The 22681-nt window shown below is 38.5% G+C and overlaps 1 protein-coding gene across 49 annotated transcripts in view; it reads left to right on the top strand.

Moving 5' to 3' along the window:
* dock3 (dedicator of cytokinesis 3) overlaps positions 1-22681 on the top strand; it is a 406352-nt gene that overhangs the window by 62595 nt on the left and 321076 nt on the right. The window lies entirely within an intron of this gene.

Consider the following 22681-nt stretch of genomic DNA (forward strand, 5'->3'; position numbering starts at 1 on the left):
AGAACTACTGTTCTAAGCAATTTAAAAGCGATAACCTATGGTCAAATGGTCAACCAGATGACTTTTAAAGGGTTTCAGCGATGGTTCCCCCAAAAATGAAAATAATGTCATCATGTACTCTACCTTCACTTGTTCCAAACCTGTTGGAGATTTCGGTTACTGTATGTGTATGGAGCCAGATCAGTCTCAAAAATAATACATTTACAAAATGAAAATATAAACACATGCGGGCGAGGCAGTGGCGCAGTAGGTAGTGCTGTCGCCTCACAGCAAGAAGGTTGCTGGGTCGCTGGTTCGAACCTCAGCTCAGTTGGTGTTTCTGTGTGGAGTTTGCATGTTCTCCCTGCCTTTGCGTGAGTTTCCTCCGGGTGCTCCGGTTTCCCCCACAGTCCAAAGACATGCGGTACAGGTGAATTGGGTAGGCTAAATTGTCCGTAGTGTATGAGTGCGTGTGTGGATGTTTCCCAGAGATGGGTTGCGGCTGGAAGGGCATGGCTGCAGGATAAGTTGGTGGTTCATTCCGCTGTGGCAACCCCGGATTAATAAAGGGACTAAGCTGACAAGAAAATGAACGAATGAATGAATAAACACATGCACAGCACAACTGACGTTTATAAAATCCAATTTGTACATTTCTAAACACATAATTCCAGAATTCACAAAAACAATCTGCAATATGTTTACCAAATGAATTGGATTTGTGTTTTTATGAATCGTGTTTAGAATTTACGCATTTAATTTCTTTATTTATAGTCGTGTTTTGAACTTACAGTTTGGATGTTGTAAATGTAATTGTGTCGTGGATGTATGAATTCTACATTTTATTTTGTAATTGTATTATCTTTGAGACTGATCTTGCTGCATGTATGTGGAACATAGGGTTGTAACGGTATGAATTTTTCACGGTATGATAATCGTCTAAAACAATACCACGGTTTGACGGTTTCGCGGTATACGGTATGTTACAAATGTTACAAAATAATAGAACAGTGAAGCAAATTTGACTTTTTCCATATAATATATTTTTAGTTACTATAAACAACACCACTTACAATGAACAAATAAAAATAAGAAAATAATAAATAATGTGTCAAAGTCCAAATAAAGTCCAAATAAACATGGTGCAAATCCTCAGTAAAAAATAGATATAAATATTTACTATACTATAAATAGTTACATAACGAAACTAGATTCAATATGGAACATCCTTAGGTTCTATGTGCCAGCATGGATTTGGATGTGGTTGTCTGCAATGCAGACAAACAGCTGCATCTTCATTTGCGTCTTTTGAAAACAGCAAGAGCAGCAGTTCGTCTTTGCTGTGTCACTGTTTTGTCATGTTTCTGTGCTGCTGTGCATGCAAAAGTACTTAGTATGAGAATTATTTCATGCAAAACTTTTTTGTTTGCGTTTTATTTAGCCGCGCATAAATGTATGCCTTTCTCTCATTCCGTGTTGTTCAAAAAGCTTGGTCCACAAACAAAAGCGAAACCTATGCTTATTGGTTGTGATATAGCGAGTTTGAACCAATCTGGGCATGGAGGAGGGACAATGCATCAATGTATAATGTCTGATTTGTCCGGAGACACAGTGACGAGCGTTTCTTTGTCAAATCAGCGTTGTCAAATGTTGATGATGTAACCGCACTGATTCCGGAGCCTCTGAAAGTCCGCGAATGTTATGTGATACAGCACTGGAAAGCTGAGATTCTCTTCTTTATGCCAATCTTTGAATTGTATGAATCGGATCAGCGGATCAAAAGTTATTAAACATTTAAGAGCAATACTTATTTTTAGCCGCGGGCGGCTGTCTCGGTCTTTAAGGGTTAAAACCGTTGATATGCAATTGTTCATGGTATGATAATCGTGCACGTTCAAATCGTGGTAAACCGTCATACCGGTATATTGTTACAACCCTAGTGGAACACAAATGAAGATATTTTGATGAAAGCTAAATAACCTGTAATCATTGACTCCATGATTTTTTGTGTTTCCTGCTGTGAAAGTCAGTGGTTACATGTTTTTAGCTTTCTTTAAAAAATCTTAGTTTGTGTAGAAGCTAATCAATGTTGGAAACCACTTGCGGGTGAGTAAATAGTGGGTCAGTTTTATTTTTTTTGGGTGAACTACTCTCTTAAACATAGAAAGTCTTCAGACTTCCAGCGAGGTGTTTTGGAGCAAATATCTGCAGTATGTTATTAGACAAGCCCTGTAATAGCAGGAGCAGATTTCGCTTCTTTAGTGGTGTCCATTCCTGCTTCTGTCCATAGTTTAGCTCGATTCCTAATTAAACACACTTAAACATGCTAATCAAGGTTTTCAGACTCGGAAGAAACTAACACAGCATGATTAATCGAAATGAAATCGAGATCACAATTCAGCAAAAGCTGCAATTCTCAGGCACAGAGGTCGTCATGGAAACACAGCTCTGTGATCAATAGTAAATCTCCTTTGAAGGCCAGAGGGCGCTCTAAAGCTGCTAATAGGCCACAAAGAGATACAGTCGGGAAATCAAACAAAGCAGAGGATTTTATGCTTTCATTGATTCAGCATGACTAATCAACATAAATGCGGACTCATCTCACGGAAGGGTTCATTTCAAAAACTCCACTGAGGTGAGTTTGGAGCACAAATATTGGATTAGATGTGATATTTTCACATGCTTTAATCTCAGCAGCAACACGAGGCCAGGCTCACTGAGAAGTGAAGCAAACAGCTGTCAAACCGCAGGATGATTCGCTATGATTTTCAAGATCTGAGTAGTAAACGCTGCTCCATCTGAAAGTAACTGCTGGAGAATTACAGCTGATCACAGAGCTGTTTCAGCTGACAAATTAAGCTCACCTTTGATTAATCTTGCAGCCCTAGTAGAAACTTCCAGGCAGATGTCTTCAAGCTAAACTCTGCAGGACGTTGAGCGTCCAGACAGTGCAGTGATGCCCAAAGTTGCTCCTAGAGGGTGTCTTACAGAGTTTAGCTCCACCTTGGTGTCTTTTATTGTGTTTAAAAGTGTTATCTGCAGGACACTGGGCCTCCAGGACCAATTTTGGGCACCACTGTTCTAGCGAGATACATTTTTCTTCTTCTGGGATGTCCAGTCATGCTCCTGGAAGGCTAGTTTACTCCTGACCTACAGTTTACATCTAGTAATCTGAAGTCCTTCAGTAGCTGCTTTAATTTGGGTTGTAGGTAAACTCTCAGGATTATCCTGTAGAGTTTCGGAAACTATTCCACTGATCCTTGGTTAGAAACATTAGTGTGATCAAGTTTTATCTCTATTTCAAGAGTTCACACTTAGCTCATTATTGATTATAAAATGTGTCTGGCATGCTGTCCCGGGAGAGAGCCCTGAGCTCATAAGATCCTTGAGCCTGGTGCTCTCTCCTGTTTGCAAGGTGAGAGGGGAGATTGAGGTCAGGTAGACCTCCAAAACTCCCCTGCTTGTGAACTTGCTGTGATATAGCTGTCAAGGAATGGGGTGAATGGAGAGGAGGCGAGGAGCCAAATGCGGGAAATGAAGGATTTATTTAAAAAAACAAAACAAAAACTCAAATCTCTAGGGATGGCTGACGTGAAACTGATGTTTCGACACAGTGTCGAGATCCCGAAGCGCAAGTTTTTTGAAACACTGCACCGAAGCATGATCCGAAGCACCCAAGTCACGTGACTAAAGTGTTTCGAAACCCCTAGTCACGTGACTAAAGCGATTCAAAGCATCGATCAGCTTAGAAACGTTTCGAAACCTGGCGAATCCTCATTTGACTGCCAAGGTCAACAAACAATCTCTGTCTCATATGGCTTAGAGGACTGTGAATATGCTAATTGATTTTATGCTTTGCATGATGTTTTGGGTTCGAATACCGACTTGTACAAATACTCTGAAATCATGGTTTTATGTATTTTAATCATGTTTCTGTTTTGTGTAGCCTAAATAGGATACAGCTGCAGTTACGCCATCAATTTAGCATTATTTTTGTAACACTGTAAAACAATAATAAATATTTTTACACATTTATGGGTTTAGGGTTTGGGTAGACATTAATAAAATACAATAAATGGGACATGTAATGAATAATATAAATAATTCTTGATAACTTCAGGCCACCGTTTTTGATCTAGCAACACCCCTGTTTTAAAACAAAAAAAAAATGACATATTTATTCACAAATTGTTCATTCGGATATCACACCAATGTTGAAACAAAACGATACAAGAGCAAAGCATTACCAATTGGTATTAAAGCATTTCAAAACAGCTGCTACAGCCTGGCATCGTAACCTTCTTACCCCGCATGGAAGTCTGACACCTTTACCACTGTACTATGTGCCTTGAAGGATCAAACAAACAAAGTTGGGTTTAATGCCTCAATTTGTTCAACTGTTCTTTGCTGAAGCCGTTTCAGTGCAATACATAAAAAATGACCACTAGATGTCACTGTAGAGTGGGGTTTCGAAACGTTTCGAAGCTTCGACACATTTGCTTCGACTGTTTCAGTGTTTCACGAAGCCTCGCTTTGCCCACCACTACAAATCTCTCCATGTGGGGTAAAACATGGAATTATATTACACACTCAGCTAGACTTAACTTGATTTGGTTCTTGGCATAACACACTACATTAAACAACTGTTGTAGACCAGACATCAACAGACCTCATACAACCGCAAGAGAAAGCAGATAATCAACAACGGACCAGCACAGAACACTAGGAGAATAAATAGGAAAGAAAAACCAATAAACAGACAGGCAGACAGGTGAAAATAATAATTACAAACAGGATAACAAGGTGGGTGGGACAAGACGCTAGACAAAAGTACAAGATGGTACATGGTACAAGAACAAAACTCAACCATGTGCTTGGATACAAACAGGACTAGAGCACGCAGCCAATGAGAGAGCAAATTGACTGCATGCTCACATAAAACAAAATACTAAAGCACGTATGACGGCAAATCAATGCCAATATTAATCGAACGCAGCGGTGATGTTTGCGCGCGAGGAGAAGTGAACCGTGAGCAGATTACAGGTCTACACGCGAGAAAACTTCAGCTCGCGAGCGCATAAGGGATCTTCACGCTCAACTGATCCAGCGCGAGAAAACAAGTCCCGCACGCGCACATCATCATCTGTGCGCACGATGGACGCTCTCGCAAGCGAGGTAATGCCTACAGCGCGCGCGCGCGCGATCAGTTCTCTCCGCTCGCTCGCTGGTTCTTCTCTCTGCTCGCGCGAAACAGATTTGATTTTTGTCAGTCCTGGGGCGGGACTTGGTGTACTTGTTATCTCTAACGCTATTGGCTACTCTGCCTTTCCGGAAGTTAGCCGGGATTGGACGCAGGTTTAAAGATCATGCCATTAAATATATATACAATTTGCAAGTCATAATCATAAGAAACTTTCTGAGAACTTTATGAACTTTATGAGAATTGAATTAATTTGATTAATATTGGCAATGATTTGCCGCCATAAGCACGTCGTTACGATGTAAACCTGAAACCAAGTACTACACAACAGAACACAAGGCACGAGCATAGGTGTTTCAGGTGTTTCTAATGATGTAAAATTGTTTTGTTGTTTTGACATCAGTACACATGCAACATACATTGTAAAAATAAGTTTAAATTTATGGTTTGTAATTAAAGCTTTCAGATGTATGAAAGTTTTCCTATATTATACTTTTGTTGTCATTTTTTTGTGGTCAAACAGGCATCAATAGCCCCTTTCACACAGTGATGCCGGTAAATATCTGGAAAATTTCCGGAACGACTTTACCGGTATATTGAAAAAAGCGCTGTTCACACAGGCGAGGACGTTACGGAAATTTTCCGGAAAAGAGCATTCACACATCCATTCCAAAATACCGGTAAATTCTTACATCATTAACCAGAAATGAGCTTTAAACGGCTGCGCTTGCGTTTGTAAACATTTGACTAAATTACAAACTCTGTGGATGATCAATATTGTGAACAACTTTCGCAGGATCACTTTCGCATGTCGAGATGTTCATAATATGTGCGTGTGCAGGAGCTCACAGGCTGTTTCACAGGCACACGCAAAGCTTGAATGTAAACAAACAACGGCTTATCATAAGCATCTCATCGATGATTATTTACACAGTTAACATTAAGAAGAACATATAAACGTGATCTGACTAACTTCTAGCAGCTAAATGTGTCTGGAAAAATATTCAAAGGCTTTTATTCTCACAAACCGCGCGGACGTAAATGCGTCTGACTGTTGTTATTGGCTAAAGCAGACATCTCACGTCAGCACGTTCTAGACGTGCACGCGCTTATTACGGTAATCTTCCTTCTGCATTCACACAGCGCAGCATTCCGGCAAATTGCCGGTAATGTTACAACTTCTCTTTCCAGAAAATAGAACGAACGAATTTACCGGTATTTTCAAAAAGGGCCTGTTCACACATACAACCTTTCCGGAAAATTGCCGTTAATTTTCCGGAAAGGTCTGTATGTGTGAAAGGAGCTATTGTGTGGATGTCAAATAGACGTCAAGGATTTACCATTTAATCAATTTGCATAATTTTTTGAAGTGTTTTTGAAGCCATTTTGACATCAGCGTGCCTGTTGGGTAAATTGCTGAAGCCCAGTACAACCACAGTGCTTTTACATCTGTTTATAGTTGAGTATTGTACCTTACAGCCGATTTTACCCCTAACAATAGTATGTTTTTACATTACACATCACTCCACGAGGTACAGTGTTAACACTATGCTGCGCTTAAGTTGATATCTTCTTTACAAATGGCCCACATCAGATTTCTCCAGGCAGGGATTGGAACATTAGTTTTCCATTACTCATCCCCTGCGCACAGACATTAACATACACTTTACATGCTCCTCCTTGCGCACGCTTATAAAAAATGTACTACCTTTATCAGCTCAGGAGACGCCATGTTTAAACACACTTCCAAGACACAGCGCTAACGGGTTTGCACTTTTGATTGGTGTTTCCTTTTAATGCATTTCAGAGTGATTTGACCATCCATGATATTTGTGCATGTTTGTGACATTGATTCTGATGAGCGCTAGCTACCAATGCCCACCCCATTGTTTTAGTCATTTTCAAGGGGGGATCAACGCCCTAAAGCCAAGTAGAGATCCCGCTAATATGTCGGAACTGAACTGTGTACATTCACCAAGCTAAAATTAGAAAGAAGCCAGTCGCGTGCACATGGCAGTACAGCGCTGCATCATTTGGCCGGCTGTCCCAGTTGTGAACGCACGCATGACTGCTCTCACATCCAAACTCACATCATTACCTCTCTGTGTGCATGTGTCTTGAGGGCTAAACCAACTGGCTTTCTGACATGCTATTCATGTAATTATTCGCTTTTATTCCGACTTGATGAAAAGGGGAATACATTTCAACCGAGAGACTAATTAACAGAGCTTCCCAGCAGCTGAGAATGAAGTGATAAAACCTGCTAATTATTTGAAAAGAACATCTCTGGCTTTAATGCCGTTCGCTAGCACCACCTTAACAGATTTTCCCCTTAATTCTCATGGCATGTTGGGAGTTACACCACAGTCATTAGATAGTAAGTGTTTTAACTGGCGCATGGTTGTTGTTGTGCAAATGGAAAGTCATATAACCGATGTACTCGTAAATCAGTGCGCTGAAGCAGAGTGTTTCTTCTGAGAAGGATTCATTTGTTTGCTGTGAATAGTGCGTCAAGCGGTTGGGATGCTGTTGTAATTCGCAATTTATTTGTAGTAACCACAGTTGAGTTGCCAAGAAACATTCGGCTGATGTGAAGTTGTTGGTTTGTGTAGGTGTAGATGTAAACAAGGATCAATTTATTCTAAAGACAAGATTTTGGGCAACACTTTACAATAAGGTTCATTAGGTAATGCATTTACTAACATGAACTAATCATGAACAACACATGTACAGCATTTATTAATCATAATTGAACATTTACTAATGCATTATTAACATTGAAGTCCATGCTTGTTAACATTAGCTAATGCACCATGAGTTAACATGAACTAACAATGAACAGCTTTTCATTAACTAACGTTAACTAACATGAACAAATACAGTAGTAAATGTATTGTTCACTGTTTGTTCATGGTAGTAAATGCTATAATTAACATTAACTAATGAACCTTATTGTAAAGTGTGACCAGATTTTGAATGGAAGTCTGTAGAGGGATATAAATGACTCATAGGGTGATATAAGATTTTGGTCATGCCACCCACCCAGGGTTGCTATTTGTCTTAACATTTGATGACTTCATTCGCACGCCATTGTTGTCCAACGCGAATGTGAGAAATAATTAGTGAAATGAATACGTGGGGTCCCTTGTGATTGCGACTGGTGATATCATGACTCTGCGAGATGAGTGCATTCGCACTAGAGGCAAGAAAGAGGATATCAGTGTAATCACACACTAGCTTCTTTTACATACTGGCCCATCCTCCACACCGTGCCACACGACTCTACTGTGCCTCGTGATGCTACAAGACCAGGCTTTGTCCTCTGCCTTCTGCTTCACCACAAGACACAGTGATAGAGATCAAGTCACTGGGGATAGACTGTTTTTAGGGTATTTAACACCACTGATTTTATGTATAGTTGACTAGGCAAGCAATGGTCGTCCTACTTAAAGGGATGGGTGATATGGACAAAAAGTCATATCCCTGTATTTTAGGTGGATTGACAGTATACGATATACAGTTGAAGTCAGAATTATTAGCCCCCTTTTGATTTTCTTTTAATTTTTTTAATATTTCCCAAATGATATTTAACAGAGGAAATTTTCACAGTATGTCTGATAATATTTTTTCTTCTGGAAAAAGTTTTATTTATTTTATTTCGGCTAGAATAAAAGCAGTTTTAAATTTTTTAAAAAACAATTTGGGAACAAAATTTTTAGCCCCTTTAAGCTATTTTTTTTATTTCGATAGTCTACAGAACAAACAATCGTTATGCAGTAACTTGCTTAATTACCCTAACCTGCCTAGTTCACCTTATTAACCTAGTTCAGCCTTTAAATGTCACTTTAAGCTGTACAGAAGTGTCTTGGAAAATATCAAGTAAAATATTATTTACTGTCATCATGACAAGGATGAAATAAATCAGTTATTAGAAATAGGTTTCTAAAACTATTATGCTTAGAAATGTGCTGAAATAATCTTCCCTCCATTAAACAGAAATTGGGGGGAAAAAATTAACAGGGGCGCTAATAGGTCAGGGGGGCTAATAATTCTGACTTCAACTGTATATCTGGTATTTTCCCATAAATGGTTTCTTGAGAATTAAAGCCTTGTTACAACCGGCTCAAAGTTGCAACATTAGAGAGACAATACGGACCAGGTAAATTGAAAAGAGAAGTGATTTATTAACAAAACGTATAATTAACAAAAGTATTTAAAGCAATCAAAGTCAGTATAGGTGAACGTCAGTAGTGAAAAGCATGTGTATGGAAGTGTATTAAGCTCATGATCCAAACACAAAAATAAATCAAAAGCGCCGAGCGGAGACGTCCACAAGATGAGTCTATAAACACCACAAGATGAGTCTCAGGTGGGATGACCCACCCACCAATCTGCAATCATCATGCAGGCTCTGCAAATCACAAAAAACACACACATACAAACAGGTCCCACATGGGACCTAACAATTTTTTTAACAAAATGTAATTCAAACACAGGGGCTTCCTTTCTTGTTTACAAAAAAACAAACAAACAAAAAAATAAAACAGCTGCACAAAATCTTTGATAAATAAAACACAGTACAGGTTTTTCTCCAGCTTAAAACTATGTCGCACAACATTTCAAATTATAAAAAAATTGTTGTTAAATAAGTACAGTACAGGGTTTTTTCTGCTTAAAACTATACACAGCACTGCTGTGCTGTTGTTCAAATAACAGAGTAAACAGAACCATAGAAAACATAGCTACAATGTCAGGGCAAAAAAGGAACACACTTAAATAATAACACAACAAAAAATGTTGTTGGATAGAAAAGAACCACAATAAATGTAAATATGAAACACAGTATTTTGTCACAATTACAGTGTTGTAATAAGTATTCCTGTATACCACAGTTGTATGATTTATAAACAACAATTAAAATTGGCCGCCGGGAAGAAGGAGGCGGAGAACCGACGCAGGTTTAAATAATTTATTAATAACAGGACGGCAGCTCCTCACAGAGACTGCCGTCTAAACCAAAAAAAAATGACAGCAAAAATAAAACAATATGCTCGGGCCCGGTCCTCTCTCGGCTTCCTCTGCCATCGTTCCTCCTCTTACAGTCCAGAGCTCCTTCCGTGGGATTCGAGGCCGGTGCGCAACACAGGTGCATCCACTTACACGCGGCCTCATTCCGTTCCCATGGCTCTCGGCCACACCCCCTCGCCACACCGATGTATATGTTTTTTTAGCTACACATGTACATATATCTATTGTGCACAATTTTTTAACAGTGCACATTCGAAGATATCTAAAGATAAGTCTTTCACTCCATGTAAAGAATCCTACACTTTTTCTTTTGTTTTGACTAAACTTTCATTCATTCATTTTCTTTTCGGCTTAATCTCTTTATTAATCCGGGGTTACCACAGTGGAATGAACCGCTAACTTATCCAGCATGTTTTTACGCAGCAGATGCCCTTCCAGCTGCAACCCATCTCTGGGAAACCTCCACACACACTTATTCACACTCATACACTACGGACAATTTAGCCTACCCAATTCACCTGTACCGCATGTCTTTGGACTGTGGGGGAAACCGGAGCTCCCGGAGGAAACCCACGGAGAACATGCAAACTCCACACAGAAACCCCAACTAGAAACCCCAACTGTCCCAGCCGAGGCTCAAACCAATGACCTTCTTGCTGTGAGGCGACAGCACTACCTACTGCGCCACTGCATCACCCTTGACTAAACTTGTTTTACTAAATATTAAATAAGGAGATGAAAACGAATTGACTTTAGATAAATGAAAAGTTACAAAACTGTTTCATAGTACTGTGATGAAATGCTGGTTAAGCATATTAATGTAATCAGTTATTATTACAGAACACAGACCTAAATGTGTTATAACGTAAATGTAAAGAAGAGACCGTCGTGTAATAAGTACTAAACCTATAATTAGTGAATATGAGGTGGTTTCACTTTCGAAATTCGGTTTAAATTCCTCCCATTTTGGCATTTTTAATTCTTTTGAACAAATTCAGCTGCTGCTTGTCAATTTGACAAGGCTTCTACGCTTGTTCTAGCTGTCAATTGTGGAATAAATGATCGATAAAAGGTTTCTGATAAACCACTGTGACAGCTGCAGGCACTGTGTGACGTGCGTGCATGCAAGGGGCAGTCAGATTTATCCGGGAGTCAGATTTCGATACAACACCGGCACTGCATGTTCCTCCATGTCACGTCAGTGATGGGTCGTTGTTGAACGATTCGTAAATTTTGAACAAATCTTTTGTATGACTCATACAGTGAATCATGCAGTTTGTGCAAGTGGAGCTTGCGTGCTACCTTGGAGTGGTCTGTTCGCGCAGGATGCGCACATGTGACCTCAAACCATATCGATACGAACAATATTATATAATCTAACATCGCGTTGGAGAATCATACCGATATATCCCAGAACTCTGTATACCGCCCAGTCCTACCTATTTATTTTTGATTTGGCAAAAGTGTTTACATAAACTCTCGGTCAAATCAGGGCTTTGATTTTACCTCCAAACACCCAGGGCAATCAGTTAGTGGATTTTAAGTAACTAGCTTTAAACAATGCTCCGTCAAACTGACAATAGATGAATATTTTCTAACATTGTAGTAAATTTTGGAACACAGTTGCTGCTTCCGAACATACATACCATACAGTATTCATACAAAATTAGCTGGATCTATAGACATTTTACCATCCCAAATTAATCACTGAAGAAACCCAACTGATGGTGTTCATGGATGGTCCAATTTCAAGTGGCAGTTGTAATGCTAAATATGTAAGCTCATCTTCTTGTCCACATTTACAGCCTCATTGTGTGTAGATTCACACTCTTAATTACTAATTTAATGTAACAGAGGCCTTGTTGGAGATGTTTGAGTAAACCTGTGTTTTCTAGTTTGGTAAGACCCACTAGCTAACTACACTAATTCAGGTTTTTGTAGTGCTGTTATAAGAGACTATTGTTAGCAAAATTTGACAATTTTATTGATAAATGTTCTTTGAAGACCATTATTGAAAACGTGAATGCCATGAGGAATGTTGTAAAACAGATGCTTGTAAGTAAAACAGATTCTACAAGTAAAAACGTCCTTCTTAATTGCCAAAATTAATTTCATTTAATTTTTCCCAGAGATGCGTTGCGGCTGGAAGGGCATTCGCTGCGTAAAAATGTGTTGGATAAGTTGGCGGTTCATTCCACTGTGGCGACCCCGGATTAATAGAGGGATTAAGCCGAAAAGAAAATGAATGAATGAATGCTTGCTTGTGCAGCCATGTTGCCACTGTAACTGGGGTATACAGGGATATTTCTCATAACCCTTCATTTGTAGTGTGGTCGCAAAAATTCTTCATTTAAACTGAGACACCCCTTCTCCTTCATGTAAACGCACAAAACATAATGGTAGAGGGAATTGAAGGGCTAAGGGGTATTTATAATTGGCATTTGACCTCAGTGTCTTTTTTTATGCAGCCACCTTGGGGGGTTAAATTGGTGCCGTGACCCAGAGAGGTGGAGTGTTTAGGTGTGCACTTGAACAGCTGTTGCTAGTAGGAGCTGTTAGAGTAAAGCTTACTCTCCAGGCCTCATGAGAAGCATTGGCAGCTGATTCTAGAATCTGCAGCCTTTATTATGCTTGTTAGCCTTCCTGCCTCCCATTCCAGAAACACCATTCTGAGTTCCTCAAAGAGCAGTAACCAGGATGGGAGTGCTGGATGGGAAGTGTTCTCGAGACCAGCAGATAGGAGCCTTTTGATTAAAGCTTACTCCTCTGGCCTCAAGAGGCGCATTAGTGACTGATGCTAGAGGCTGTGGTCTTCAGTGTCCTCGTTAGTGTGTCTGTCACCTATCGTGGAGATGCCGGATCAAATCCCACTCTGAGTAAAACCGAAAGGGTTACATTGGTGCTGTGACCTAGATGGGAGTTTGTGCTAGAGGCTAGCTAGTAAGAGCTGTGTGAGTTAACCTTACTCTCTTGGCCTGCAGAGGTATTTTATCAAATGGGGTAACTGAGGCTGCATCCTTGATAGTGTGTCCCACCCAATGTCATTTAGAGAAGAGATGAGTAAGGGTTATTTTAACTTTTAAAGAAATACTCAAGGAGGTGTCTGAAGTGCAATCATAGTGATGGTAGTGTAACTGCCTTTTTTCATAGTCTGTGTATATTTTAGGAGGCTTCAAAATTCTTGCTGTGTTAACCCCCTTTCATACTGAGTATGATCACACCAGTGTGATTAGAACATAGAAGCACAATCTTTCAGTGTTTCAAAACAAATAACATTTATTTTAGTCTTTAGACCTTCAAATGCATATAAGTAAAAGCAAAACGTTTATAGTTTGTAAAGTACATGCTGATGCGACAATGCTAATCATTTTTAAATACAATTGAACAATGTGCGGGCGACAAGGTGGCTCGATGGTTAGCACCTAAGATAAACACTGTTTAGGTTACTAGAATATTTACTCAATTCCTCTCCCAGGTACAGCCACTTACTGTCGCGCATGTCAGGAGAAACTAATTGACATGTTGTAAATCCTGCAATGTAGATAAACATGTCAGTGCTCATTAGAGCTGTGAACCTTCACTGGTCTCACGGTTCGGTTACGATTATCATGCCATCATTTCGGTTCAATTCGAAATCTCGGTGCATCACGGTGCATTGACTGTGCTTTTCATACAGTTTTATATTTTCTTCACAGCAGCAATTTTTGTATTAAAATTAGGGGTGTAACGATTTATCGTTGTACGATTTATTGCAATGCAAAAATGTCACAAGATGCATCGTGGCGTTATGACGATTCGATTACGGTATGACGTCCGTTTTCTATTATTAGTTGAGCTATTTGCACGTGAGCTACGTTCCACCTGCTGTCACATGTGAGTTCAGATTGCAGCAGCAGTAATGTTAGCAGACCAAGATGAGTGGAGCTGAAATAGAGGATGGCCCATCCTCTTAAAATCAGACGTCTGGCAACATTTCGGTTGTACAGTCATTGCTTTAGACTCGTCCGCTTTTTGACAAGCATACTGGGTCAAACATCCTAAGTTTTAAAGTCCTCACAGGGATTTACATACTTTGCACAGCGACATGGAAACCTTCTAATGGTGTTGAAAGAGTCACATACTGTATTTATAAGGTACAATTCACGCTAAAATATCATTCTGTCTTCATATATAAATGTATTGGCAGCCGCAAAATCACACATGACGTGAGCTGACCGTGAGCTGTTACTACAGAGGGCGCACTATGATAGACGCGCGTATGGCAAGCCGTTTTAGCATTTAAACTCTTGTTCTGACTATCCATAAATATATTTAGAGATATCTCTGATTATATTTTGACTAGTCATAATTATAATTCGACTTGTCAGAATGACAATTAGAGATATCTGCAATTACAATTGTACTAGTACGAAATCAGATTGGAGATATCTGCAAATATATTATGACTAGTCATATTCCTCCATTGACTTCCATTGAAAAATATTTGCAGATATCTCTAAATGAGTTTTGACTAGTCATAATTGTAATTCGAGATATCTCTAAATGAATTTAATTAAATATGAATTAAATACCTGGAAATGTGGATTTTTTTTTTGCACACACAAAAAACACAAGTGACCAAGCAAAGCCTTAGGCTCTTACTGTTAAATTCAATTGAATAGAAAGCTTTTTTTTTTTTTTGCACCTTTACTTAAATTGTTCCTTAATTTTGTCTTTGTCATTTCAATAATATTTTTTAAGAAGTTTTTAAATTGTTTTATTTTCCAGAGACAGGCCTGTTTAATTTATTTTCTTAAAGAAGGTTCAGTTTAACAAGCTGAAACAAAAGAAATGCATAAAAAAATAGTTTACTTGGTAAAATTTGCATTTCAGTTTAATTTTCAATTTTTATTCCAAATATCGTGATACATATCGAATCGTGAACATTATATCGTGATACACATCGTATCGTGAGCTGAGTGTATCGTTACACCCCTAATTAAAATGTATGAATATATTAATATTTATATACTATTTGTAATACAATTTTGTCATTTAATACAAACAGTCAGATAGCTATATAAACTGTACCTTTAAATAACACGAGCATTTATAGCAATTAATATAAACAAATATAAATATCCTGCTCACTTTCTGATCCTTGTCTACCAAGTTCTCTTAAACCCCTTTAACTGGTCACACCCTCTACAAAATCGGCTGCGTTTGGCTCTTGCGCGCTGCGCTCTTCATAGACGAGTGACACTGATAAGCAGCAGGGGCGATCAGCTGATCCATGATAGACGCGGTGGAGAAAACTTTGCAGGCATGTGCCCAGAAGTATCGCTGTAAAACAGCCAAGAGGAGAGGAAAAGTCACGCCAGCAGGTCAAATGGGCCACAGTGTGTGTGTGTGTGTGTGTGTTAGAGAGAGAGAGACAGAAATGGAGTACTTTCATTCTCTCAATCACAGTGAAATATTGGCTTCTGCTGTAAGAGTCAGTGAAAAACTGATCCAGCAAACACACACACAGTGAAATTGTGCACAGTTTCTGAGTTTTAAGTAGTTGGAGTGTTGTAAATATACTCGGGTTCACCTGCCTCTCGACAGAGCGCATATGAGATAATGACGTCAGTACACAATAACCGGTTATGATTAATACTGAATCGATACCGAATTGTCCATCTCTGCATCACGGTGCACCGAAAAACAATTAATTTTGACACCCCTAATGCCCATCATCCATAATTGATCAAATAAAACAATCATTATTAAGCATTATTAAAATGATCATTAAATTTAAAAAACAAAATTAATGCTTCTACACATATTGGATCATTAGAATATCAAATATTTCACAATATATTTAGATTTTTGTCAATTTTTGCAGAAAATGACAACAGAAACGAAACACGATATATGCAAAAATCATATGGGCTACGATGTGTTGCGTGATAAACTAAAAAAAGTGTCAAACAAAGATGTATTGCTATGGAAACTTTAAAGTTGATGCGTTATTAATGGCGGTAACATTAAAAAATGCACACAGGGGGTCAGTGCGGGTATTTAGAACTTATATATATATAAATGCTGTCAATCGATTAAAAAATTAACTAATTAATCGCACATTTGAAAAAAAAATTAATCGTGATTAATCGCATTTAAAATACTGAAACTTGTAATTGTCAAATTACAAATTGTCAAATGTAAAATTAATGTAAATGCAAGACAAATACTATTTAAATTCAAAATATAATTGTTTACTAGAATTTTTGTTTAACTTGTAACACAGATTTCTTCATGTAAACAACATACCCACAATAAACCATCAAGATCCTGGCTTGCCAGCCATATTTATTACAGAAATTAAAACACAGGCATGTTAATGGCATTTAAATTTCAAAACAATCTATGCCAATAAAGAAAACATTGATTTCCATGTTGGATTCTAAGTGGACTGCAAAAAAATTCCAAAATACAGGCATTACATACATGGAAAATGGAAAATTATAAAACTATTGAATACAAACATTGATGCAACTAATTGTTTTATACTGAAACTTGCCTTCAAAAAGTGCTTCCTTGGTCTTATCCACATTTCTTGCATGTTGAACACACGTCCACCACAACAGGAAGTAAAAAAACCTGTAACTGCGTTAATTGCGTAAATTTTTTTAACGCGTTAATTGTTTAAAATTAATCGCGTGCGTTAACGCACTAATTTTGACAGTGCTAATTTATATATATATATATATATATATATATATATATATATATATATATATATATATATATATATATGCAAGATTCATTAATGTTTGTCTGAGACTAATTTCAGTAAATTATTACAATGTAGTTCCCTGATGCTAACGTACGAATTTGCATACAAAAACAAGATCCTTTCCAATTATGTCCTGCCTATTTTCTGCTGTCCTCTAAAATAATCTGTCGAAACCTCTCTGCACAAGTTGCCCGAAATAACCAAAATCATCGTCACAAATAGGGGACATGTGATCCCTCAAATCTGAAATACAAACCCTCTCAGACAGGTTGAGCCCTGGAGGGATGCAGCTCATGGGGATCAATATAGCTCTGAGGACGGCAGGATCAGTTTGTCCACGTTCCCTCCCCCCACAACCTCACAACAAAAGTGAAATTCAACAGCGTTCAGTCCAGAAAGCTTACATGGCACATTCCAGCTCACGGTTGACATTCATTGACTCGTTCCACCACAAATGTACCCACACAGGAATCTCTTTACATATAAAGAAAAAAAAATGGTCTGTAATATCAGAATGCCTCAAAGTCCTTTTAGGATCTTCTGGTTGCATAATGCATGTAGCCAAACACAGATTTATCAGTACATGCATTGGTGTTGCGTGTCCATTAGCGTATGTGTGTTTTTCTCAGCTCAGCCGAAGCATATCCAGGTCAGTAAGTTTATCAGATTAACTGATTCTAGCAGGACCCTGAGGGAAGGTGCTTCCTCCTGTTAAGCTGTGTTAACTGGCTGTGTTTCCTGACTTCAGTGATCAGGAGTTGTGTGTGGTAGGACTCTACTGTAGTGGAGCAGCTTTAGGCACACCTGTCAAGCGAAATAAGTTTTATTCCGCTTATAAGTGTTGCCAGTAATTAAAACAGTGTCCTTCATTTTAGGGTGACAAATGCAGAATAAAATATTTGAACAGAAATAGTCTGTCTTATTCATCAAGGACTAGCTGCTTACGTACATATTTAAAAAGTGAAGCTTCCGGAATGTGTATTTTTTTATTGAGTTTGGGTTTGTTTTGTTAGGTTTGTTATATATGAAATATGAATAATAAAAAAAAATAAAAATCCCAAATGTTTTTTGAGATTATATTTGTGTGTGTAAGACAGTGGTCACCAAACTTGTTCCTGGAGGGCCGGTGTCCTGCAGATTTTAGCTCCAACCCTAATCAAACACACCTGAACAAGCTAATCAAGGTCTTACTAGGTATACTTGATACATCCAGGCAGTTGTGTTGAAGCAAGTTGGAGCTAAAGCCTGCAGGGACACCGGCCCTCCAGGACCGAGATTGGTGACCCCTGGTGTAAGATGTATATGTTACCGTCTGGTCGGCGCTTCAGAGCACCAAGCACAAAAACTTCCAGACACAGGAAAAGTTTCTTTCCTCAGGCCATCAACCTCATGAACATTTAAATATCCCCCAGCTGTGCAATAAATATCTGCAATACTTTCTCATACGCTCTTGTACAAAGCACATTATATACATTGCAGTACTTTCAACATTCGCATTTGTACACAGCACCGTATAACCTGTATATTTATAAAAAAAAATCTGTACATACAATTCAACATCCAGATTTCTTGACTAATTGCATCTCTGTTTAATGTTTATCATCTTTTTTTATATTTATTTTGTGTTGTCACTTGTCACTTTATGTGCACTGGAAGCTTAAAACAAATTCCTTGTGTGTGTGAAGCATGCTTGGCAATAAAACTGATTCTGATATTGATTATGTATATACAAAAACACACATGCATGCATATTTTTATTTAGATATAAAATATGCACTCACTGGCCACTTTATTAGGTGCATCTTACAAGTACCAGGTTGGACCTCTTTTGCCATCAGAACTGCCTTAATCCTTGGTGGCATAGATTCAACAAGCTACTGGAAATATTTATCAGAGATTTTGCTTCATATTGACATGATAGCATCACGCAGTTGCTGCAGATTTGTTGACTGCACATCCATGATGCCGATCTCCCGTTCCAACACATCCCAAAGCTGCTCTATTGGATTGAGATCTGGTGACTGTGGAGGCCATTTGAGTACAGTAAACTCATTGTCATGTTCAAGAAACCAGACTGAAATGATTGGCGCTTAATGATATGGCGTGTTACCCTGCTGGAAGTAACCATCAGACGATGGGTACACTGTGGTCATAAAAGAATGGATGTGGTCAGCAACAATACTCATATAGGCTGTGGTGTTGTTGCCATGATGCTCAATTGGTACTAATGGGCCCAAAGTGTGCCTAGAAAATATTCCCCACATCATTACACCACCACCACCAGCCTGAACCGCTGACACAAGGCAAGATAGACCCATGCTTTCATGTTGTTGATGCCAAATTCTGACCCGGCCATCTGAATGAGGCTGCAGAAATGGAGACTCATCAGACCAGGCAACATTATTCCAATCTTCTATTGTCCAGTTTTGGTGAGCCTGAATTTTGAGTGTGAATTTTAGCCTCAGTTTCCTGTTTTTAGCTGACAGGAGTGGCACCCGGTGTGGTCTTCTGCTCCTGTAGCCCATCTGCCTCAAGTTGGACATGTGTGTTTAACTTTTCTGCAGACCTCGGTTGTAACGAGTACTTATTTGAGGTACTGTTGCTTTTCTATCAGCTAAAACCAGTCTGGCCATTGTCCTCTGGCATCAACAAGGCATTTGCGCCAACAGAACTGCCACTCACTGGATAGTTCCTCTTTGTCTGATCATTCTCTGCAAACCCTAGAGATGTTTGTGCGTAAAAAGTCCCAGTAGATCAACAGTTTCTGAAATACTCAGACCAGCCCGTCTGGCACCATCAACCATACCACATACAAAGTCACTTAAATCCCTTTTCTTTCCCATTCTAATGCTCGCTTTGAACTGCAGCAGATCGTCTTGACCATGTCTACATGCCTAAAAGCATTGAGCTGCTGCCATGTGATTGGTTGATTAAACATTTGCGTCAACGAACAGTTGGACAGGTGTACCTAATAAAGTGGCCAGTGAGTGTATATATGTATGTGATAGAAACAAAACTATACAAAACAATTTTGTTAAATAGATATTTAAATTTATATATTATTGATGCGATTAATCAGAATAAACGTTTGCCCAGCACTAGAAAAATAAATTAAAACATGATATTTTTGATTTCAGTATAAAATGCACTGAATCACAGATCTTATGAGTGTTTTTGAAGTAAAGAGTTTCAATTTTTCGACACCAGTGCAAGGTTATTTTAAAGAGATTATTATTATATTTTTTTGCTTATATTATTTACTGTCATCATGGTAAAGATAACATAAATCAGTTATTATAAATGAGTTATTAAACTATTATGTTTAGAAATGTGTTCTAGTAATCTTCCCCCCGTTAAACAGAAATTGGGGAAAAATAAACAGAGGGGCTAAAAATTCTAACTTTAACTGTATATAAGTAATAAATTAAGGTTGTAATACGTTCAATACAAAAATCTAAGTATTTCATTATATTGTTATATCGATACGTTTAAGTATTTTATGAATAATAGCATTATTAATAGCATCCCTCAGTCACTTACCCTTACAGTAATCTATGCAATACCTTGCTGCTCGTGCCGTATATTTACTTATTACGGGTTTTAGTGTGGGGAAGTTTGTGCATTATGTTTAATGATGTGCAATAGTCTACTAGGTGCAATATTTGTACGTTTTTTTTTACTAGGTGTTAAATATTTTTAGTGCAATATCATTGTTTTTTGAATGAGTGTTGAATCACTTTATTACTTGAAATATTTATGTGCAATTGTTTTATGTGTAATATTATTGGTTTTGGTTAATATTATTTTCATTACTTGATATATGACTTAATAGTATTAGTTACCACTGATTCTTTTAAGTGTAATATCTTGTATAATAGTTTGTATATTTATGTATTGTGGCTGTTTCTTTCTATAGATTGGTTGGATTTATGTGACTTATTTCACTTATTTAATTTATTTATTCTGTCTTGTGTTTTTGTGTTTCTGTGTTTTGTGTGTTATGGCAGTCATTACGTAAGCAATTTCCTGCGGGATCAATAAAGTTTTCTAAGTCTAAGTCTAAGTCATTATTATTGTTTTATTTAAAGAAAACAATTAAGCATTTAAAACCATAGGAAACTTCTCAAAAATGAAAAAGCCCCAATCATGTATTTAAATAAAGAACTAAAGCAATGCTCGGCCCTGTTTGACTGAAGAGCTTCTATAGTTACACTAGTGCCTTTCACAAGCAGTCACGACTGGCCATTCAAACGTGCTCCGTTTATATAACACACACGCTCTCTTTCTCTCTCGTTCACTTCAACTCTGCTGCTTACCTGATAAACGGTCAGGCTGTAACGTTTGTGTTGTGTTTTACGTTCCGTCCATCAGAATTCCCCCTCGGTAATCCAGCGTAATCCTGTCTAATGCAGCTTTTGTTCTGATCCGCCATAAGACATCACTGCTCGCTGAAACCAAATGGGAAGGAAATCAATTAAAACAATCAGCGCTGACTCTCATTGGTTGACCGCTTGTTCAAGATTTCCACCAAATTACATAACTAAGCAATAATGAAAGGTAATGCTCTGAGGCTGTTTTTAATCTCCATTATGATGAACGGCACTCGTCATTAATTTTGCAGATAGATATGCAGAGAACATCGAGTGGGTTGACGCAACTGTTTCTGCACGCGGCCCATATGTGCTGTAGCCAAAAGAAAAGAAGACGAAGCATTTCATTTGTGTAATCATGCATCATTTCAGATACTCAATTAGCAAAGCTTTTGATCCCTCACAGGGAAATTTGAAGAGACGCAAGAAAATAAAGAACACAACAGCGCCCTGCAACATCTGCTTCACTACATCACCAGCGTCTATCTAGCTATTATATTAGCAGTCATTAAAAGCATTCTGTTTAAACGAATCCACTCTTCCATGCTGGCTTCTTTTCTATGGAGTTTCATTTAGTTACTAGGAGAGCTGAATTGTAGATTGATGGTCACATGACACCATGCGATGAAACCATAAGGAGATCTGGGGCGCTATCATACACCCGGTGCAGTGTGGTGCAAGGTGTGGTGCAATAGTCTTTTGGTAGTTTGAGCTTGGCGCAAGAGTCGTTTTGAGGCGTTGCGCTACGCTGTTTAAATAGCAAATGCATTAGCGCTCATTTGTGCGCCCATAGACGTTTTGGTCTAAAAAGGGAGGCGTTCTGAGGTGGACCGCTGGCGCGTTGCTATTTTTTACCCTTTTAGACCATGCGCTGAAGCGCAAGGCAGATTTCCCGTCCTTAAATTAGCAAAAACGCGTCCTGACACGCCCTGAAAGCATTTGCGCCCTGCGTTTTGCGCTTTGCGCATGGACCGTCAAAATAGAGCCCTTAAACAGAGCATCTACTGCGTGAGAATGAGAGATAATGGAACGACTTTCACATTCGCTCTTGGATAGGGAAACCTTTACGCACAGACATCAATTAGTCTATAAATAGATAATTTTGTTTGTTAAACATTCGTTTCAAAACTCCAAACTCATTTGGGCGCCCATAGGTCTAAAAAGGAAGGCGTTCTGAGGCAGACCGCTGGCGCGTTGCTATTTTGAGCAACTAAAATAGATTTTTTTATTAGACCAAAACTAACCCGGTCTAAACTCTGGCGCAGAGTTGCGCCTCGCTTACGCACTGCTTAATCCGCACAAGAGAGCAATAGGCAAATATCTTTACATATGAAAAAATTTAAATAT

The sequence above is a fragment of the Danio rerio genome, chromosome 22 (genome assembly GCF_052040795.2).
Source record: "Danio rerio strain M-AB ecotype USA chromosome 22, GRCz13ab, whole genome shotgun sequence".
NCBI classification, from domain to species: Eukaryota; Metazoa; Chordata; class Actinopteri; order Cypriniformes; family Danionidae; genus Danio; species Danio rerio.